Raw genomic sequence first — 20,647 nt, 5'->3', positions numbered from 1 at the left:
GACTTAGTCGATCTTGAGTGTGGTCTAGTTTTCAGGATTTTTTTTAAACTTTTCAAGAGTTTCAATAACTCTCCAGGTGCAGCCAAGATTTTGAACCACGGTCCTAACCCAGAGTGGTAGGAGGAACTCAATAAATGATTTACTCAATGAATCAGTAAATGGATGAATTCTGTCTTTAACACGGGGTCTCCAACCACAGGGCCATGGACCAGTACTGGTCTCCATAGAAAGAGGCGAGCGAGTGAAGCTTCATCTGTATTTACAGGCACTCCGCATCTCTCATGGGCTTCCCAGATGGCTCAAGTGGTAAAGAATCCGCCTGCCAATGCAGGAGATGCAGCAGATAGGGGTTCAATCCCCAGGGTGGGAAAACCCTCTGGAGGAGGAAATGGCAACCCACTCCGGTATTCTTGTCTGGGAAATCCTGTGGACAGAGGAGCCTGATGTGCTTCAGTCCATGGGGTCACAAACAGCAGGACATGACTGAGCACACACACACGCAATACCTCCTGTCTCTCACATTACCGCCTGAGCTCAGGAAAACAAGCTTAGGGCTCCCACTGGTTCTGCAGTATGGTGAACCGTATAGTTATTTCGTTATACATCACGAGTGTAACAATAAGAGAGACAGAGTGCACAGTAAATGCATTTGAATCACCCTGAAACCATCTCCCCTCCCCTGGCTGTGGAAACACTGTTTTTGACAAAACTTGTCCCCGGTGTCAAAAAGATTGGGGGCTGCTGCTTGAACATAACACAGTCCTGATGCAACACAACCATTTTCAGGGTTTCATGTGGTACTGAATATATTACATGAATTAATTCATTGATTCATTCATTAAGCAGGAACCATTAATTAAGCAATAATTCAGTACCAGGTGTTACACAAGGCCAAACTGCTAGAGACGAAAACAGGATTAAGACGCCCACTCTCCCCCCCTTGTTCCAAGGTGCCTTAGGGAACACTGCAGTTGGGTTCCGGTCCATCCAAGAACTCTCTGTCCTGCTGACTAATCGGCCAGTCCCAACAGTAATCACCTCCACAGTGATGACAGCAAACCTTACTTTGAGCTGCTTGGCAAATATAAGGACAGAGTCTATTTACTCCCAGTAAGAAAGTTCCAGGAGGGCGTGCGTGAGTCAAAAGACTCAAAAAAAAAAAAAAAAAAAAAAAAGTGCTTCTGTCTAGAACCCTTCAGAAGACAAAAGCAAGTCTCAAGGGACAGACCAAAGTCCTGTGCTGTTCAAATAAACTTCCTTCTGGGTGTGTATTTACAGAAAGACAATCTAGGGCCTCAGAATATGATTAAGATCTTAATTAGCCCAAGGCAAAGGGCCTTTCCTTCCCAGTTGTGCCCCCTCTGCACATAAGTTAAATAAGCAGGGTGACAATATACAGCCTTGATGTACTCCTTTTCCTATCTGGAACCAGTCCGTTGTTCCATGTCAGTTCTAACTGTTGCTTCCTGACCTGCATATAGGTTTCTCAAGAGGCAGGTCAGGTGGTCTGGTATGCCCACCTCTTTCAGAATTTTCCACAGTTTATTGTGATCCACACAGTCAAAGGCTTTGGCATAGTCAATAAAGCAGAAATAGATGTTTTTCTAGCACTCTCTTGCTTTTCCCATGATCCAGCAGATGTTGGCAATTTGATCTCTGGTTCCTTTGCCTTTTCTAAAACTAGCTTGAACGTCTGAAAGTTCACGGTTCACGTATTGCTGAAGCCTGGCTCGGAGAATTTTGAATATTACTTTACTAGCGTGTGAGATGAGTGTAATTGTGCGGTAGTTTGAGCATTCTTTGGCATTGCTTTTCTTTGGGATTGGAATGCAAACTGACCTTTTCCAGTCCTGTGGCCACTGCTGAGTTTTCCAAATTTGCTGGCATATGGAGTGTAGCACTTTCACAGCATCATCTTTCAGGATTTGAAATAGCTCAACTGCAATTCCATCACCTCCACTAGCTTTCTTCATAGTGATGCTTTCTAAGACCCACTTGACTTCACCTTCCAGAATGTCTGGCTCTAGGTGAGTGATCATACCATCATGATTATCTGGGTCGTGAAGATCTTTTTTGTACAGTTGTTCTGTGTATTCTTGCAATCTCTTCTGAATATCTTCTGCTTCTGTTAGGTCCATGCCATTTCTGTCCTTTATTGAGCCCATCTTTGCATGAAATGCTCCCTTGGTATCTCTGATTTTCTTGAAGATCTCTAGTCTTTCCATTCTATAGTTTTCCTCTATTTCTTTGCATTGATCACTGAGGAAGGCTTTCCTATCTCTCCTTGCTATTCTTTGGAACTCTGCATTCAGATGTTTATATCTTTCCTTTTCTCCTTCGCTTTTCGCTTCTCTTCTTTTCACAGCTATTTGTAAGGCCCCTTCAGACAGCTTTTTTGCATTTCTTTTCCATGGGGATGGTCTTGATCCTTGTCTCCTGTACAATGTCATGAACTGCCGTCCATAGTTCATCAGGTACTCTGTCTATCAGATAGTTCCTTAAATCTATTTCTCACTTCCACTGTATAATCATAAGGGATTTGATTTAGATCATATTGAATGGTCTAGTGGTTTTCCCTACTTTCTTCAATTTAAGTCTGAATTTGGCAATAAGGTGCTCATGATCTGAGCCACAGTCAGCTCCTGGTCTTGTTTTTGCTGACTGTATAGAGCTTCTCCATCTTTGGCTGCAAAGAATATAATCAATCTGATTTCAGTGTTGACCATCTGGTGATGTCCATGTGTAGAGTCTTCTCTTGTGTTGTTGGAAGAGGGTGTTTGCTATGACCAGTGCGTTCTCTTGGCAAAACTCTATTAGCCTTTGCCCTGCTTCATTCCGTATTCCAAGGCCAAATTTGCCTGTTACTCCAGGTGTTTCTTGACTTCCTACTTTTGCATTCCAGTCCCCTATAATGAAAGGGACATCATGAGAAATGCTAGGCTGGAAGAAGCACAAGCTGGAATCAAGATTGCCAGGAAAATATCAATAACCTCAGATATGCAGATGACACCACCCTTATGGCAGAAAGTGAAGAGGAGCTCAAAAGCCTCTTGATGAAAGTGAAAGAGGAGAGTTAAAAAGTTGGCTTAGAGCTCAACATTCAGAAAACTAAGATCATGGCATCCGGTCCCATCACTTCATGAGAAATAGATGGGGAAACAGTGGACACAGTGGCTGACTTTATTTTTCTGGGCTCCAAAATCACTGCAGATGGTGACTGCAGCCATGAAATTAAAAGACATTTACTCCTTGGAAGCAATGTAATGACCAACCTAGATAGCATATTGAAAAGCAGAGACATTACTTTGCTAACAAAGGTCCATCTAGTCAAGGCTATGGTTTTTCCAGTGGTCATGTATGGATTTGAGAGTTGGACTGTGAAGAAAGCTGAGCACCAAAGAATTGATGCTTTTGAACTGTGGTGCTGGAGAAGACTCTTGCGAGTTCCTTGGACTGCAAGGAGATCCAACCAGTCCATTCTAAAGGAGACCAGTCCTGGGTGTTCATTGGAAGGAATGATGCTAAAGCTGAAACTCCAGTTCTTTGGCCACCTCATGCGAAGAGTTGACTCATTGGAAAAGACTCTGATGCTGGGAGGCATTGGGGGCAGGAGGAGAAGGGGACGACAGAGGATGAGATGGCATCACTGACTTGATGGACGTGAGTTTGAGTGAACTCCTGGAGTTGGTGGTGGACAGGGAGGCCTGGCGTGCTGCAGTCCATGGGTCGCAAAGAGTCGGGCACAACTGAGCGCCTGAACTGTGCCGCCTCACTGCTGTAAGGTTCTGCACTAGTTGTTCAGTCGGCTCACTCGTGTCCGACTCTTTGTGACTCTGTGGACTGCAGCACACCTGGCCCCCCTGTCCTTCATTATCTTCCGCAGTTTGCTCAAACTCATGCCCATTGAGTCGGTGATGCCATCCAGCCATCCCATCCTCTGTTGCCCCTTTCTTCCTGCTCTCCATCTTTCCCAGCATCAGGGTCTTTTCCAATGAGTCGGTTCTTTGCATCAGGTGGCCAAAGTATCAGAGCTTCAGCTTTAGCATCATTCCTCCCAATAAACATTTAGGGTTGATTTCCTTTAGGACTGACTAGTTTGAACTCCTTGCTGTTTAAGGGACTCTCAAGAGTCTTCTCCAGCACCACAGTTCCAAAGCATGAATTCTTCAGCACTCAGCCTTCTTTATGGTCCAACTCTCACATCTGTACATGACTACTGGAAAAACCATAGCTTTGAGACTATACAAACCTTTGTCAGCAAAGTGATGTCTCTGCTTTTTAATACACTGTCTAGATTTGTCATAGCTTTTCTTCCAAGAAAAGCTTTTAATTTCTTTTAATTTCATGGCTGTTGTCACCATCTGCAGTGATTTTGGAGCCCCCCAAAATAAAATCTGTCACTGTTTCCACTTTTTTCCCATCTATTTGCCATGAAGTGATGGGACCAGATGCCATGATCTTAGCTTCTGAATGTTGAGTTTTAAGCCAGCTTTTTCAGGTTCCTCTTTTACCCTCATCAAGAGGCTCTTTAGTTCATCTTCACTTTCTGCCACTGAAGTGGTAATATCTGCATATTTGAGGTTGTTGATATTTCTCCCAGCAATCTTGATTCACCTTGGGATTCATCCACCATTCCACATGATGTACTCTGCCTATAAGTTAAATAAGCAGGGTAAGGTGTGCAGCCTCAACGTACTCCTTTCCCGTTTTTGAACCAGTCCACAGTTCCATGTCCGGTTCTAACTATTACTTCTTGGCCTGTATGCAGGTTTCTCAGGCGACAGGTAAGGTGGTCTGGTATTCCCGTCTCTAAGAATTTTCCACAGTTTGTTGTGATCCATACAGTCAAAGGCCATAGGTAGTCAATGAACAAGAAGCAGATGGTTTTTTTGGAATTCCTTTGCTTTTTCTATGATCCAATGAATGTTGGCAATTGGATCTCTGGTTCCTCTGCCTTTATTAAATCCACCTTGTACTTCTGAAATTTCTCAGTTCACATACTGTTGAAGCCTAGCCTGAAGGATTTTGAGCATTACCTTGCTAGCATGTGAAATGAGCACAATTGTACAGTGGTTTCAACATTCTTTGGCATTGCCCTTCTTTGCGATTGGAATGAAAAATGACCTTTTCCAGTGCTGTGGCCACTGCTGTTTTCCAAATTTGCTGACATATTGAGTGCAGCACTTTCACAGCATCATCTTTCAGGATTTGAAATAACTCAGCTGGAATTCCATCATCTCCACTAGCTTTTTTTCATAATAATTCGAGATTGGGCACAATAAAGGACAGAAATGGCAAGGATCTAACAGAAGCAGAAGAGATTAAGAAGAAAGACTATACAGATGAACAATACAAAGAAGGTCTTAATGCTCCAGATAACCACGATGGTGCTGTTACTCACCTAGAGCCAGACACCCTGGAGTATAAAGTCAAGTGGGCCTTAGAAAGAATTACTGTGAACAAGATTCTGCACTATACATTACTGCAGAGCAGGGATAATAACCATGAGTACTACCTGCTCTGCTGCAGACGTCGGCAACACATGTCTCCTCGTGCGGGCTTCCCTGGTGGCTCAGTGGTAAAGAACACACCTGCAATGCAGGAGACGTGGGTTTGACCCCTGAGTCGGGAAGATCCCCTGGAGAAGGAACTGGCAACCCACTCCAGTATTCTTGCCAGGGAAATCCCATGGACAGAGGAGCCTGGCAGGCTATAATCCATGGGGTTACAAGAGAGTCGGACACGACTGAACAACCGAGCACACACACCTGTATCGCCTCTTGACCATCCTAACAGCTTCCCAAATGGCCATCCTGACCCTGGTCTTGGCCCCTTCAGCCCACCCTACAGGCAAAAGCCAAATAAGCCTTCTAGTCCAACCACTTTTTCCTCCTATTTGATACTCTTTAGTGGTTTGATATTGCTGTCAGGATGTAACAGGATACATAGAATAAGCCCCCGACATATCACACAAGTGTAACCCAATAAAACCGGGGTTCCTTGTGTCCAGTCCAACCACTATGTCACATTCAGAAGAAACTCAAGTCCAACATCCAGGGGAAAAAAAAAGATGGAATATAAACTTTTACTGAAGATTCTCAAAGAGGCAAAGAAACCAAAAAATCCTAAAAAAAAAAACCCTCTTTTCCCCTTTACCATGCCATAAGCACCAATTCCTCATCCTCAAATCTTCCTCCCCCAACAAAAACTTGAGCTTGCACTAAGAAAGAAAGAAAGTGAAGTCACTCAGTCATGTCCTACTCTTTGCGACCCCATGGACTGTAGCTTATCAGGCTCCTTCGTCCATGGGATTCTCCAGACAAGAATACTGGAGTGGGTTGCCATTTCCTTCTCCAGGAGATCTTCCCAACCTAGGGATTAAACCCGGGTCTCCCACATTGTAGGCAGAGGCTTTACCATCTAAGCCACCAGCAAAGCCCTAGCTCTGCTCTATTCTTACTCACTCTCCAATCTCTCTGACCTACTGAAGGGCACCAGAAATCCACTTAGCTTTCCCAGTGCCTTCTCTCCATTTATTCCTGTAATCAGCACAACAAAAGCCCAAGAGAGGAACATCCAAATGCAGATCCTACTCTGGAAACTCTGCAGAGTACATCATGCGAAATGCCAGCTGGATGAATCACAAGCTGGAATCAAGATTGCCCGGAAAAATGTCAACAACCTTAAATATGCAGATGATACCACTCTATTGGCAGAAAGCAAAGAGGATCTAAAGAGACTCTTGATGAAGGTGAAAGAGGAGAGTGAAAAAGCTGGCTTAAAATTCAACATTCAAAAAACTAAGATCATGGCATCTGGTCCCATCATTTCACAGCAAAGAGATGAAGAAAAAGTGGAAACAGTGACATTTTATTTTCTTGAGCACCAAAATCACAGCAGATGGTGAGTGCATCCATGAAATTAAAAAATGCTTGCTCCTTGGAAGAAAAGCTATGACAAATCTAGATAGCATATTAAAAAGTAGAGATATCACTTTGCCAACAAAGGTCTGTATAATCAAAGCTATGGTTTTTCCAGTAGTCATGTACAGATGTGAGAGTTGGATCGTAAAGAAGGCTGAGTGTCAAAGAATTGATGCTTTTGAACTGTGGTGTTAGAGAAGACTCTTAAGAGTCCCTTAAACAGCAAGGATATCAAACCAGTCAATCCTAAAGGAAATCAACCCTAAATGTTCATTGAAAGGACTGATGCTAAAGCTGAAGCTCCAATAGTTTGGCCACCTGATAGGAAGAGCTGACTCATTGGAAAAGATCCTGATGTTGGGAAGATTGAAGGTAGGAGGAGAAAGGGGCAACAGAGGAGATCACTGACTCAATGGACATGAGTTCAAGCAAACTCTGGGAGATAGTGACGGATAGGGAAGTCTGGCATGTTACAGTCCATGGGGTGGCAAAGAGTCGAACATGACTTAGTGACTGAACAGCAACAAAGTTATCTGAAGAATGGAATATTATTCAGCCTCAAAAAAGAATGGGATTCTGACCCCTGCTACAATGTGGAGGAACCTTGAGGACATTATGCTAAATGATATAAACCAGTCACAAAAAGACAAACATGATGATTCCATTCATACCTAGACCAGCCAAATTCATAGAGAAAGAAAATAGAATGGTGGTTGCCAGGGGAGTTTAATGGGGACAGAGTTTCAGTTTTGCAAGAGGAAAACATTTCTGGAGACGGATGGTGGTGAGCATTGTACAACACTGTGAATGTGCCTAGTGCCACTGAACTGCCGCTTGAAAAAGGGCGAAAACAGTAAATTTTGTTAAGCATATTTTATCACAATAATAAACAGATAAGTAAATAAGAAACCCGGCAGCTCCTTACATCATTCAGGATGGAGCAGGGGTGGGGCTATGGTTCCCTAACATGAAAGGATTTGCCAATTGAAGGGAATGTTTAGATGGAATCTTTCTGGGAACCCAGGGCAGGGTGAGTGAAAGTGGCTAGTAGATGCCAGAGCACTGACTGAACTGCTAGACAAAAATAAAGTTTCTTGTAAACTCACATTCCTGCATCCAGATACGATGGGGGAGTGGTGATTCCAGACATTGCCATGTGTCTGGATTTCCCCCTTCAGCGCAGTTAAGGGATTAAGGATTGGAGTCCTTTCCACACTTCCTGGGGAGGGGAGATTCTGTCAAAAGTGGCTATAAGGACTTGCCTGGTGGTCAAGAGGCTAAGACTCCACGCTCCCGATGCAGGGGGCCCAGGTTCAACACCTTGTCAGGGAACTAGATCCCATATACCACAACTAAAGATCCCGCAGGCTGCAAGTAAAACACGCTGCAACTAAGGCCTGGCACAGCCACATAAATAAAATCTTTTTTTTTTTCAAGTGGCTTCGATAAGCCTGTAACCCTCGCCCAAGGTTGCTGTCATCACCCGACCTTTGGCTATTCTTCAGGTTCACCCAGCCTGATAAAGGCAGCAGAAGGTAAACAAGGCTTACAGGAGACAGCCCAAGCCTCCGGAGTAAAAAGCAGCATGCTTTTTCCTGCAGAGGACAACAGAAAGCAATTTACTGTGTTGGTCCTCTGTCTGGGGCTCATTTTCACCTGCCAGTGACTGGGAAGTATTCACAATTCCACACATCCACTTGCCTGCACTTCCTGCAGAGACCAAGGCTTTGTTGGAGGAAACGCAAGCTTCGGCAGGCTCAGCCCTGAGTACTATGGGTCCTGGCAGGCAGCCCACAGCCTGTGTTAGCACTCTTGCCCAGGGCTGGGGATTATCAGGGAAAGTAAGGCATTCAGATTCACCAGGGTGACACAGCAAGTGGGATTGGAGGGGAGGATGGCCCTCGGGCTTCTTATTTCCAGAAGCAGCAACAACTCACTTTCATAACACTCACTGGGGCCAGGCACGGTCCTGCGGGACTTAAAAAGCCACGATGCTAGGAGCTTAGTAATATGATCATTTCTCTTCCAGATGAGGGACTGTGAGGTTAAGTCACTCCCGAACAGTCATGGAGCTGATGGGAGGCAGAACCTGGGTTTTATCCAGATCGGTGTGAGTCCTCTCTCTCTCTTTCCAACATCTTCTCTAACACCTCTTATCCAACACCTTCTCTCTTTCTTCTAACAAGTGGTTTTCCTTTTTTTTTTTTTCTTGAAAAATAAAACAAAAACACAGAAACACACAAATCTAGCATATGAATTAATAGATTATCATAAGGCAAACACCACTCAGAAAAGAAAGAGCACTCGGCTCCCAGGCCTGGAAACCCCGTGCACACATCCCAGCCCACTCACGGCCCCCACAGTAACGACTTTCCTGACTTTTAAGGAATCATTTCCTATATCTTTTTTTTTTTTAATTGTTTTATTACCCGAATGTGCATCCCTGGACAGAATATTCTGGCCCATCTGAAAAGTCGACCAGTCTCTTAGATCTGTTTTAATCTTGGGTTCCTCATCCATCCTTTGTATTTCCTTGCACGTGTTAATCAGAAGCACCTGGGAGTTTGAGGCATCTCCCAGTTGACGTTGCCAAGTGCATGCCCAGGGTCCAGTTTGATGTCTCCTCTCTTCTGTCCCTCTGCAAACTGAAAGCTGGTTCTGGAGACTCGACCAGACTCAGATGGTGCTTTGTGGGTGCTTAGTCACTCGGTCATGCCTGACTCTTGCAACCCCCAAAGACTGTAGCCTGCCAGGATCCTCTGTCCATGGGGTTGCCCAGGTAAGAATACTGGAGTGGGTTGCCATTCCCTTCTCCAGAGGATCTTCTCGACCCAGGAATCGAACCCGGGTCTCCTGCATTGCAGGCAGACTCTTTAACCACTGAGCTACGAGGGGAGCCAGGTGGTTCTTTAGGGCGTACATAATATCTGCTTGCCGTAATTCTGGATAACCTTAGCAGCTGTGGATATTTCCTGCTTACATCTGCTCACATGTCTCCTTAAAATTCTTTTTAATTGTGATAAAATACACATAACATAGAAGTTATCATCTTAACCATTTTTAAGTGTGAAGTTCAGTAGTGTTAAATATATTCATACTGTTCCACAACCAATTCCCAGAACTCTTCTCATCTTGCAAAACTGAAACTCTGTCCTCATTAAACAACAACTTGCTACCTCCTTTCCCTCAAGCCCCTGGCACCCACTCTTTTACTTTCTGTCTCTAGGAATCTGTTCTAGAGACTTCAGATAAGTGGAATCATACAGTATTTGTTCTTTTGTGATGGGCTTATTTCATATTGCCAGGAGAAATACCAACAACCTCAGATATGCAGATGATACCACTCTAATGGGAGAAACTGGAGAGAAACTAAAGAACCTCTTGAGGAGGATGCTAGAGGAGAATTAAAAAGCTGGCTTGAAACTCAACATTAAAAAAGCTAAGATCATGGCATCCAGTCCCATCACTCATTGGAAAGACTGATGCTGAAGCTGAAGCTCCAATACTTGCCCACCTGATGCAGAGAGTCAACTCATGGGAAGAGACCCTGATGCTGGGGAAGACTGAAGCAGAAGGGGGTGGAGGAGGATGAGATGGTTGGATGGCATCACTGACTCAATGGACATGAGTCTGAGCAAACTCCAGGAGACAGTGAAGGCAGGGGAGCCTGGTGTGGTGCAGTCCATGGGATCGCAAAGAGCGAAGAGCTGGACACGACTTAGTGACTGAAGAAAACAAATGTCCTCAAGTTTCATCCATGTTGTAGCAGGTGCCAGCATTTCCTTTCTTTCTAGTGATATCCCACTGTATGTATAGACCACACTTTGCTTATCCACTCACAGGCCACTGAACGCTGGGTTGTTTTCACCCTTCACTGTCATGAATAACACTGCTATGAACACAGATGTACAAGCACTTCTTCAAGACACTGATTTCAGTTCTTCCAGATAAATACCCAGAAGTGGAGTTTCTGGTCCTGTGTTGATTCTAGGTTTAGTTTTTTGAACCCGTGCTGATTTTCACAGTGGCTGCACCATTTTACGCTCTCATCCTCTGTTCCCTTTTACTGTCCATTTCCACTCCTCACCATTCAGAGCTCCCCTCTACCCAGGGAGGAAGAGCAAGGCAATGTTCCCTGTTATAGTCCCAAACTGGAGATGACGTAAAGTTCCCCCGAAAAGGGATCAATTTCGTGGTAGGTCCCTGCCACTGAATCCCAGGCATAAAGTTGTGGTGAGAGTATTTGATGACATAAAAAGCTGCCTCTACTCTTCGCTTGAGTTAGCAAAAAAAGGCTACAGAACAGCATATGAAGACTGAATCCTTTTTTATTTTTTAAGATAACTATTTGATTACAGGAGATGCTCTCTTAATTAGCATAACTAATTCACTGGATTAACCAAAATCCTTCCCTCCTTCTTGTAAGACAGTGATCCAGCATCTCTAGTTTCACCCCTTCTGTTCCCAGTCATTGTGTTGTACGAACTAAGAGTTAGCTCTGTTTCCTAATTGTGTGTTCTGATTGTATTCACTGTATGTGAAGTGAAGTGAAGTGAAGTCGCTCAGTCGCGTCCAACTCTTTGTGACCCCATGGACTGTAGCCTACCAGGCTCCTCCCTCCGTGGGATTCTCCAGGCAAGAGTACTGGAGTGGGTTGCCATTTCCTTCTCCAGGGGATCTTCCCAACCCAGGGATCGAACCCGAGTCTCCTGAATTCCAGGCAGATGCTTTAACCTCTGAGCCACCAGGGAAGCCCAAGTTGATATTCACTGTATATCAACTAGCAAATTACATTCGACACAAGAAGGTGAAATATGAGTGCAAAAAGATTGTCTCTATGAGAACCAAGTTGAATGCTTGGTGAAGATTTATTAAGCCTTTTGAGGAGTAGATGAGACAACTGAAAAACTCTGGAGATGTGAGCTCTTTAAGGGGACCTACCTCTCTGAGCTGGATTTCCCTGGTGGTGCTGGTGGTAAAGAACCTGCCTGCCAATGTGGGAGACGTGAGACGCAGGTTCGACCCCTGGATGGGGAAGATCTCCCTGGAGGAGGGCATGGCAACCCACTTCAGTACTATGGCCTGGAGAATCCCATGGACAGAGGAGCCTGGTGGGCTATGGTCCATAGGGTGGCAAAGAGTTGGGCACGACTGAAGTAACTTAGCATGCGTGCACTTCTCTGAGTTACCATCCTGGGGCACCAATTCCTGTCTCCTTTGCAGCCCTGAATACCTACAGCTCTCCACATGAGTTACCAGCCACATCGCACTCACCAACTGTGCAGGCTCAAGAAATTATTTTCTTCTGTTTCAAATCCTCAGGTCAGTGAATAATAGGTATACACACAGCTCATTCCTGCAGTGGCAAAGCTGTGGTGTTTGACCTACGATTCTCCTCCTTAACCCCATGCAGACATTACTAATCAATCACCAGATTCCTTTCTGCCAAGTTCACTCAGAGATCTTCTCTGGGCAGCTGTAAAAAAACCAACTGGAATTGACATTTGAGATGAAATCTCTGACTTCCCTTAAGTTATGGAAACTTTTTTCCTTTCAGTTGAGTAGAGTTGGCTCAGTGGTAAAGAACTTGTGTTGTCCGCAGTGTAGGAGATGCAAGAGATACAGGTTCAATCCCTGAGTTGGGAAGATCCTCTGGAGGAGAAAATGGCAATCCACTCCAGTAGTCTTGCCTGGGAAATCCCATGGACAGAGGAGCCTGGTGGGCTACAGTCCATGGGGTCACAATTTAGCAACTAAACGACAACAACAAAGAAAACAAAACTGCACAAAGTGGCCAAAGTCCTGGCCACTGGCCCGGGGCCTGAAGATGCTGCATTGTACATAGTAAGTGCTCAGTGTTCAGTGAATGAACGGCAGATGCTAGTCCTCCTGCTCTCTGAAGTTAACAATTTAGTCTTTCCCCCTCACATCTTCCTTCTTGGCTTCCCCTTACAACTGTGTTTTTAATTTCTTCCCAATCTACAACACAGCACGGTAGCCCTGTACCCAGAAACCTCGCCATAACTGATAGGTGTCTTAGGGGTGTGACAACCCATTCAAGGTTATTTACAGGTAACACCCAGGAGAAATAAAAACACCTAATACATCCGGCATCCCTGAAGAAGGGTTGTGAGGAGCCAAAAGGCAATGCCAAGGGATTGCTTTACTGACCGCAAAGCCCTCTGCCCCCAAAAGGGGACCGGAAATCAGATTTTATCTTAGTTCGATTGTTGCAGTAACTGGTTTCTCTTCTTGCAGGGAGAAAAAAATGCTTCCACATCCTCATTCTGCTTCTCCCCACCATCTCTGTGTTTCGCAGTCCCCAGAGTTTAGGAAGCATGCCTAACTAGTCCCTGAACTTCCTCCCTCTGCTTCTTCACTCTCATTGCTCTGTCTTTTGCACCTTCACTCCACAAACTCTGTACCGACCTGCTTAGAACTGTCTAGCCCAGAGTTCTGGCTCAAATGCCAACCCCGTGAGAAGCCTTTCCTGATCCCAGCCACCTGGGTGGAGCCACCGCCAGCTCTCAACACAATGGCCCTTTGCAAACCTCTTTCATTTTTGTTAGCACCTTCTGTCTTACTTTGATGGTCTAAGTAAGAAGAGTCTAAGGTAGGTGAAAATTTACTGAGGACTTTGAGTGTGCTAGTAACCATGCAAGGCACTAACATGCACTGTCTCCTTTAACATGTAAACCCCCATGACAATGTTCATTTCACAGGCCTGGTCACTGAGGCTCAGAAAGCTAAGGCGCTTCAGGTCACACAGCTAGTAAGGAATAGAGGCAGGCATTCATTCATTCAATCAACCAATCATTACTTATTAAGGGTCTACAATGCACTTAACATGTATTAGATGTTGGGAAAATAGCAGTAACCAAGTCACAGCTCCTATCTACAGGGAGCTATCATTCTTGTGGGGAGAGACAGATTAAAAAAAAAAAGGAAGTAAATAAATACTATATAAAGACTTCCCAGGTGGAACAGTTGTAAAGAGTCCACCTGCCAATGCAGGAGATGCAGCTTCAATCTCTGGGTTGGGAAGATCCCCTGGGGAAGGAAACGGCAACCCACTCCAGTATTCTAGCCTGGGAAATCCCATGGACAGAGGAGCGTACAGTCCAAGGGGTCACAGAGGGTCAGACACGACTGAGCAAGTTATCTCTACATCAACATCTAAGCACATGTTGTGCTCACGTACAACACGGCAAACACCATACACGCTCGGAGGGAAACAGCGGGTAGTGAGGGCTGGGGTGAGTGCTCTTTTATTCAGGATGGTCAGGGTAATGTGGTGACTTCCGAGCAGAGACCTAAAGGAAGTGAGGGAAGGAATCTCACAGAGATCTGGGGGAAAGAGCATTACAGGGGGAAGCAGCAGCCTGTGCAAAGGTCCTGGGGTGGATACACCCTTGACGTGTTCAATAAACATGAGAGGGTACTACGGAGGTTAGGAGAGCAGGGAGGTTAGTACAGCTGGCGCTGAATGAGAGGCAGAGGAAGTTAGAGAGCTGACCGGGATTAGATTGCCAATGGCCTTGCTGATGCGGTAGGGACTCTGGCTCTGACTGCAAGCCAGATGGGAAGCCACTGGAGAATGGTCCCAGGAACACATGCTCTGATGAGTGTGATACATAACAGATGGATGAATGTCATTCAGTCACTAAGCCGTGTCTGACTTTGCAACCCCATGGATTGCAGCACGCCAGGCTTCCCTGTCCTTCACTATCTCCCAGAGTTTCTTCAAACTCAAGCCCATTGAGTTGATGATGCCATCCAACCATCTCGACCTCTGTCATCCCCTTCTCTTCCTGCCCTCAATCTTCCCCTGCATCACGGTCTTTTCCAATGAGTCGGCTCTTCCATTCAGGTGGCCAAAGTACTGGAGCTTCAGCTTCAGCATCAGCCCTTCTGATGAATATTCAGGGTGGATTTCCTTGAGGATGGACTGGCTTGATCTCCTTGCTGTTTAAGGGACTCTCAAGAGTCTTCTCTAGCACCACAATTCAAAAGCATCAATTCTTTGGCGCAGGGATGCATGAATGAATGTCAAAAGGTACTTGGAAATGTTTTCTCATTAAAACTAGCAGGATGGCAGCCAGACAGCCTGAAAGCAGTCCCAGAAAGGGCAGATCTGAGCTAACAAGGATGGGTGCTGATTAAGAGGAGCATGATGGTCCCCTCTGTTGCTAGGAGTCTACCTGGCTCCCCCACAGCCCAGGACTGGGCTCTGTCAGGGCCCCAGTAAATCCACTGGCTGACCTCGGTAAAAAGTAAATTTCCAAGTCCTGTCCCAGGGGAGGTTTCAGCCTGTCCCTGAAAATGTGTCCTTTTCTCATAAAAGGGAGTGAGAAAAAAGCCAACTTCTGCGATGACTCACTAGAGAGAAATGACAATTGTGTCCAGGCTGGAAAGAATTCATTGGAAAGTGACACATTTGCCTCCAGAATACATATATCGGGGTTTTTCTTTTTTTCTTCTCATTTGAAGGATGGCAGAGCCTTCTCACACACACTTCCTCACAGCATGAGGATATTGGAGCTTCAGTTTCAGCATCAGTGCTTCGAATGGGTATTTGGGGTTGCCTTTCTTTAGGATGGGCTGGTTGGATCTCCCTGCTGTCCAAGCGACTTTCAAGGACAACCCAGACTGCAAATGTTCTTCTGATCAGTTCCCCCACTTAACTGTGTGTGGGTGCGTGCAAAGTCCCTTCAGTCATGTCCGACTCTTTGCAACCCCGTAGACTGTAGCCCACCAGGCTCCTCTGTCCATGGGATTCTCTAGGCAAGAATACTGGAGTGGGTGACCTTGCCCTCCTCCAGGGGATCTTTCCAACTTAGGGATCGAACCCACATCTCTTTGGCAGGTGGGTTCCTTACCACTAGCCCCTCCTGGGAAGTCCCCCTACTCACCCACTGTCCCCTAACTTAACTTTGCAGTGAATGCAAACCACTGGAGAGCTTGTTGAAGGCAGATTCCAGGGGCCTGTATGTAGCAGGTCAGGGACAGGGCTGGCAGCTGCGTTTTAAATAAGGAATCCCAGATAATTCTGCCCTTGGTGGTCTAAGAATCACCACCCTGAACAACAGACGTAGTGCCCAAAACCCAATCTTTCTGCATCTAAGCCTATAGGACATAGTGGCCCCCAATCCTTCCCAGACCATGAACAACTCACCTGGGCTCCGGGCAGGGCCGTGAACCCTCCTGGACAAATCAGGACAGAAGAGAATCCTGAAATCACAGTTCGTGCCCATGTTCACCTAAATCCTCTGTATGCACCACCCTGGCATGAGCTGCCCTGGGCTTGCTCTCTGGTCCTGCCCAGGAAAGCCCGAGTCCTGGGCTTTGTAGCTGCCTCGGGTGCAGCCAGGACTGGAGAGGCTGCCAGACCTTGCTGTGATCACAAAGGATAACAAAAGGCCTAGCTGTGATGATAAAATCCTGTTTCATTTCTCAATTTGTCACATTTACATGTTGACAATAGGTACTCCCCTAACAGTTGGAAATATTAAAAGAGCTCAGCGTGCACTGTTAACATTCACTGGAGTAGGAGCCCAGACACAGCGCCTGGCTGCACCCCTTCCACGTGGCTCAAAACGCTGGTTTGAGGGCCCTGTGACCTGCCTCCTTTGGGCCCAACATTGCTAATTAAAATCGTCTCATGGCACGTGCCACCTCCTTCCAATCTCTGCTCAGATGCCACCTTCCTTGTCCTGCATGCTAAGTGGCTTCAGTTGTGTCTGACTCTTTGCGACCTCATAGACTGCAGCCCACGAAGCGCCTCTCTCCATGGGATTCAAGAGGCAAGAATACTGGAGTGGATTGCCATGCCCTCCTCCAGGGGATCTTCCCCACCCAGGGATCAAGCCTGAATGTACTGCATTGGCAGGCGGGTTCTTTACCGCTAGCATCACCTGAGAAGCCTTTTATGTCTGTTTTAAATCATCAGTCTCCAGCCTTTTGGATACCAAGGATCGGTTTTGTGAAAGACAATTTTTCCACGGACTTGGGTGGTGGTGGTGGGGAGGATGGTTTCGGGCTGATGCAAGCTCATTCCATTTATTGCATGCTTTATGTCTATTTTATGGCAATCTCAGGCTCTTTAGCCTTGGCTTTAAGGGTAGGGTTCACACCCCTATGAAAGTCTAATGCCATCACTGATCTAACAGGAGGCAGAGCTGATAGTAATGCAGGCAATGGGGAGTGGCTGTAAATACAGATAAATGCCAATCCGTGGCTCCAGGGGTTGGTGACCCCTGGTGTAAATAATTCCCCTCCCCGACCCCTCTCTTGTTATTTCTAACTCTAAGCCTGCTTGGCTTTCCTTCATAGCACCCAGCTCTCCTGCAGTGGCTCCTGACTCACCCCTCTTCCCACTCCTGCCCAGCAAGGGCAAGCAGACAGTGCTGATCAAGGGTTCACTCGTAGAGACTCTCCTCCATTTTTGTGCCTCTTCTGACAACTACTCTAGGAGAGAGGCCTTTGGATTATTCCTCCTTTATTTTACAGATGAAGCAACCAAGGCTCAGAGAGGTCAAGAGTCTTGTCCAAGGTCACACAGCAGGTAAGTGAAGCTCAGACTCCAGGCCAGGTCTGTCTGATTCTTGAACCCATGACCCCAAACCTCTAGTTAGTTCTGACTTGGCCTGGCCTTTGATGCTCAGCATGATCTGGCCTCCTTGGAAGAAAAGCTATGACAAATATAGATGTCGTATTAAAAAGCATAGACATCACTTCGCCAACAAAGGTCCATCTAGTCAAAGCTATGGTTTTTTCGGTAGTCATGTATGGATATGAGGGTGGGACCAAAAAGAAGTCTGAGGGCCAAAGAATTGATGCTTTTGAATTGTGGTGCTGGAGAAGACTCTTGAAAGTCCCTTGGACAGCAAAGAGATCAATCCAGTCAATTGTAAAGGAAATTCAACCCTCAGTATTCATTGTAAGGACCGACACTGAAGCTGAAGCTCCAATACTTTGGCCACCTGATGCGAAGACCTGACTCATTGGAAAAGACCCTAATGCTGGGAAAGATTGAAGGCAGGAGGAGAAGGGGACAACAGAAGATGACATGGTTGGATAGCATGACCAACTCAATGGACATGAATCTGAGCATACGCCAGGAGATATGAAGGACAGGGAAGCCTGGCATGCTGTGGTCCATGGGGTTGCAAAGAGCCAGACAAGACTGAGCGAGTGAATGAGAATGACCTGGCCTCTACCTATGCTTCCTGCCTCCCCTCCCATGGTGCTCCCCGCCCATCATCCATCCCTGGTCCCTACACTGCACACCTGCAAGCCACTGCACCTGCCCCTCCTTCCTTGCTTTCCACTGCAAGACTGCAGAGACTTCCATGCTTCCTTCAACTCTCAAGGCAAGTGTTTGCTCCTCTGAGGTCCCTGCTTCCCTTGACTCTGCCCTGGAAAGACAAAGGTCTTCTCCACAGTCTCTTTCACGCCACTCCCCTGAGTTCCCTCCACCACCACACTTGCTCCTGCTCTTTCATTGTCTGTCCCCTGTCTCTCCCTGTGTGTGCTCCCTGAGGATAAAGATGATTGTCTCTCCATCCCAGGCGCTGGGTACACGGCTTGGCACACAGCAGGCACTTGGGAACCGCAGAGCAGCTTGACTAGAGGGCTTACAAAGAAGGTCAGGAGTCAGACAGGCACGGTTGGAGCTCCAGTTCTTCCCTGTACCAGCTGTGTGTCCTTGGGCAAGTCACTCCACTTCTCTGAGCCTCAGTTTTTGTATAAGTAAACTGTTGTGAGAATGCGATAACATAATTAAAGGTAAAGAGCTCGCCACAATTATTAGCTATAATAATGATGATGTCAGTTGAATCATTTATTTATAAATAATTGCATCTGGCCACAGGTGGCGGGGTCATAGACTAAGTGATAGTGGGAGGGGGGGGTCAGGTGACAGAAGGGAGTCCAGGCTGGAAGGCCAAAGTTGACATCCAAAATGGGAAAACTGCCAACCAACAGGTGGCTACCCATGCAAAGACGCAGGTATCGGGTGTACCTGAGCCTCACAGACAGGCGGGCCACAGGTCAGGGCATCCGGGACCTGGACAAAGTCTAACTCCACGACAGCAACAATAAGAGATCTCTGAACCTAGGGTCTGGGGTTAGAACTACCCACACGGAATCTGGGGAACTGGCAGAACCAAAGAAAGTGCCCATTCAGGCTGGGCGCTTACCACGCACTTTCCATGCATGATCTCATTTCATCTTCACAGCAGCCTTATAAGCTGATGCTATCAGCGTTTCACTTCACAGAGGAGGAAACTGAGGCCCAGAGAAGTTAAAACTTGCCCAAAGACACACAGCCAATGAGTGGAAGAGCGAGATTTGAACCCAGGTGGTCTGGTTCCAGAGAACTGCCTCAACCCCGCCTGGCCCACATCAGGAGGTCAGGGCAGAGCTAGCAGGTGGGGGTCATGGGGCTCAGAGGGGAGGAGGGTTGCAGGAGCCCAGAACTGGGTGATCCCTACATCAGGGGTCATGAGACCGGAGCAGTTTCTGCACACCGTGGGTTATCTCGCTGCACAGGACGCACTTCCCCTTGGAGCCCAGCCAAATGCAGCTTGGTGGGTTCCAGCATGCACACTTCCCCTACGCTCAGACCTACCAACAGAGCGGAGAGAAACTGATAAGAGTCCTATGTCACCGGCAAAAATGCCTCCAAATTGCCTTCTTCGTGAACTGTGCAAATTTGCATCTTAATGAGACTTAATGGAATACAATGACCAGACCCCAAGTTTTCTCTCTCTGATTCAAGCAAGGATGCTACTGAGAGAGACCAGAAGCTAAAACCTGCAGCTGAGCAGAGCCTGGCTGGGTTCTCCCTGCGGGAAATCTCGCACCTGGAAAAGGAGGGAGGTCGAGGTGCTGGGTGGGGCGCTGGCAGCTTCGTGGGTCCAGGCCCGAGCTGGAGATTGGGGAGGCCTGGGCTGTGGATTGGGGCTGCCCGGCTCCACCTATGACCAGCGGTGTGACCTGCCCTCTGTGACCCTCAGTTTTCCCACGTATAAACGGGATGGGTGGCTTGGGGGAGCAGACGAGATCACATGCATGACCGTCTGGCACACAGCGTGTTCTCTCTCTGGGCCCCCTCCACAAGCATCTCTGAAACCTTGGAAAACTCTAAGCTCCTTCTTGCTTCAGGGGCTTTGAAGTGCTGTTCCCTCCACTCAGATCACCTGGCCCCTCCCTCTGCCTGGGCAATACCTACTCATGCTTCCCACCTCAGTTCAAATACCACTTCCTCCAGGAAGCCTTCCCCAGCCTAGACTAAACTCTTCTAACAACATTTACCTGTGGGGTGATGTCATCAGGGCCCCCTCCCCTCCTAGACAGTGAGCTCCATGAGCGAGGGGAACACTTTCACTGTGTTCTCCGTTGTATCTCCAGCTCCAGGCTCAGGGTTCATCCTGTGGTAGGTCCTTAATTCATACTCGTGTAAATGGATGAATGGGTACATCTCGCTGAGCCTCAGTGAATGCACCTGTCCAGTGGGAGTCATGACTCCACCCTCCTCACGGTGTTATGAAATGATTAAACGATTTCTGGCATGCAGTAGGTCGAGAGACCATCTCCCCACCCTCCCGTTCCCTCTAATCAAGGAAGAGGAAGAACAGGAATGGAGCTGGCTGCAAGAGTGGCCCCGCCCTGGATAGGGGGGCAGGGAGCCCCGAGTGGCCAAAACCACCAAGGGTCAGGCT

General features: G+C 46.8%; 1 protein-coding gene across 8 annotated transcripts in view; it reads right to left on the bottom strand.

Moving 5' to 3' along the window:
* The window catches only part of HRH1 (histamine receptor H1), a 187,520-nt gene that overhangs the window by 22,785 nt on the left and 144,088 nt on the right, over window positions 1-20,647 (bottom strand). The window contains exon 2 of one of the 8 annotated variants that reach the window (XM_055558449.1): window positions 5,516-5,591. The exons of the other annotated variants lie outside the window; for them this stretch is intronic. The gene's annotated coding sequence lies outside the window, so the exon portion shown is untranslated. The remainder of the gene's footprint in view (window positions 1-5,515; window positions 5,592-20,647) is intronic. 8 annotated transcript variants of the gene reach the window in all.

The sequence above is a fragment of the Bubalus kerabau genome, chromosome 20, assembly GCF_029407905.1.
Source record: "Bubalus kerabau isolate K-KA32 ecotype Philippines breed swamp buffalo chromosome 20, PCC_UOA_SB_1v2, whole genome shotgun sequence".
NCBI classification, from domain to species: domain Eukaryota; kingdom Metazoa; phylum Chordata; class Mammalia; order Artiodactyla; family Bovidae; genus Bubalus; species Bubalus kerabau.
The sequence above is the reverse complement of the archived record's forward strand: the minus strand, read 5'-3'. Positions and strand labels throughout refer to the sequence as shown.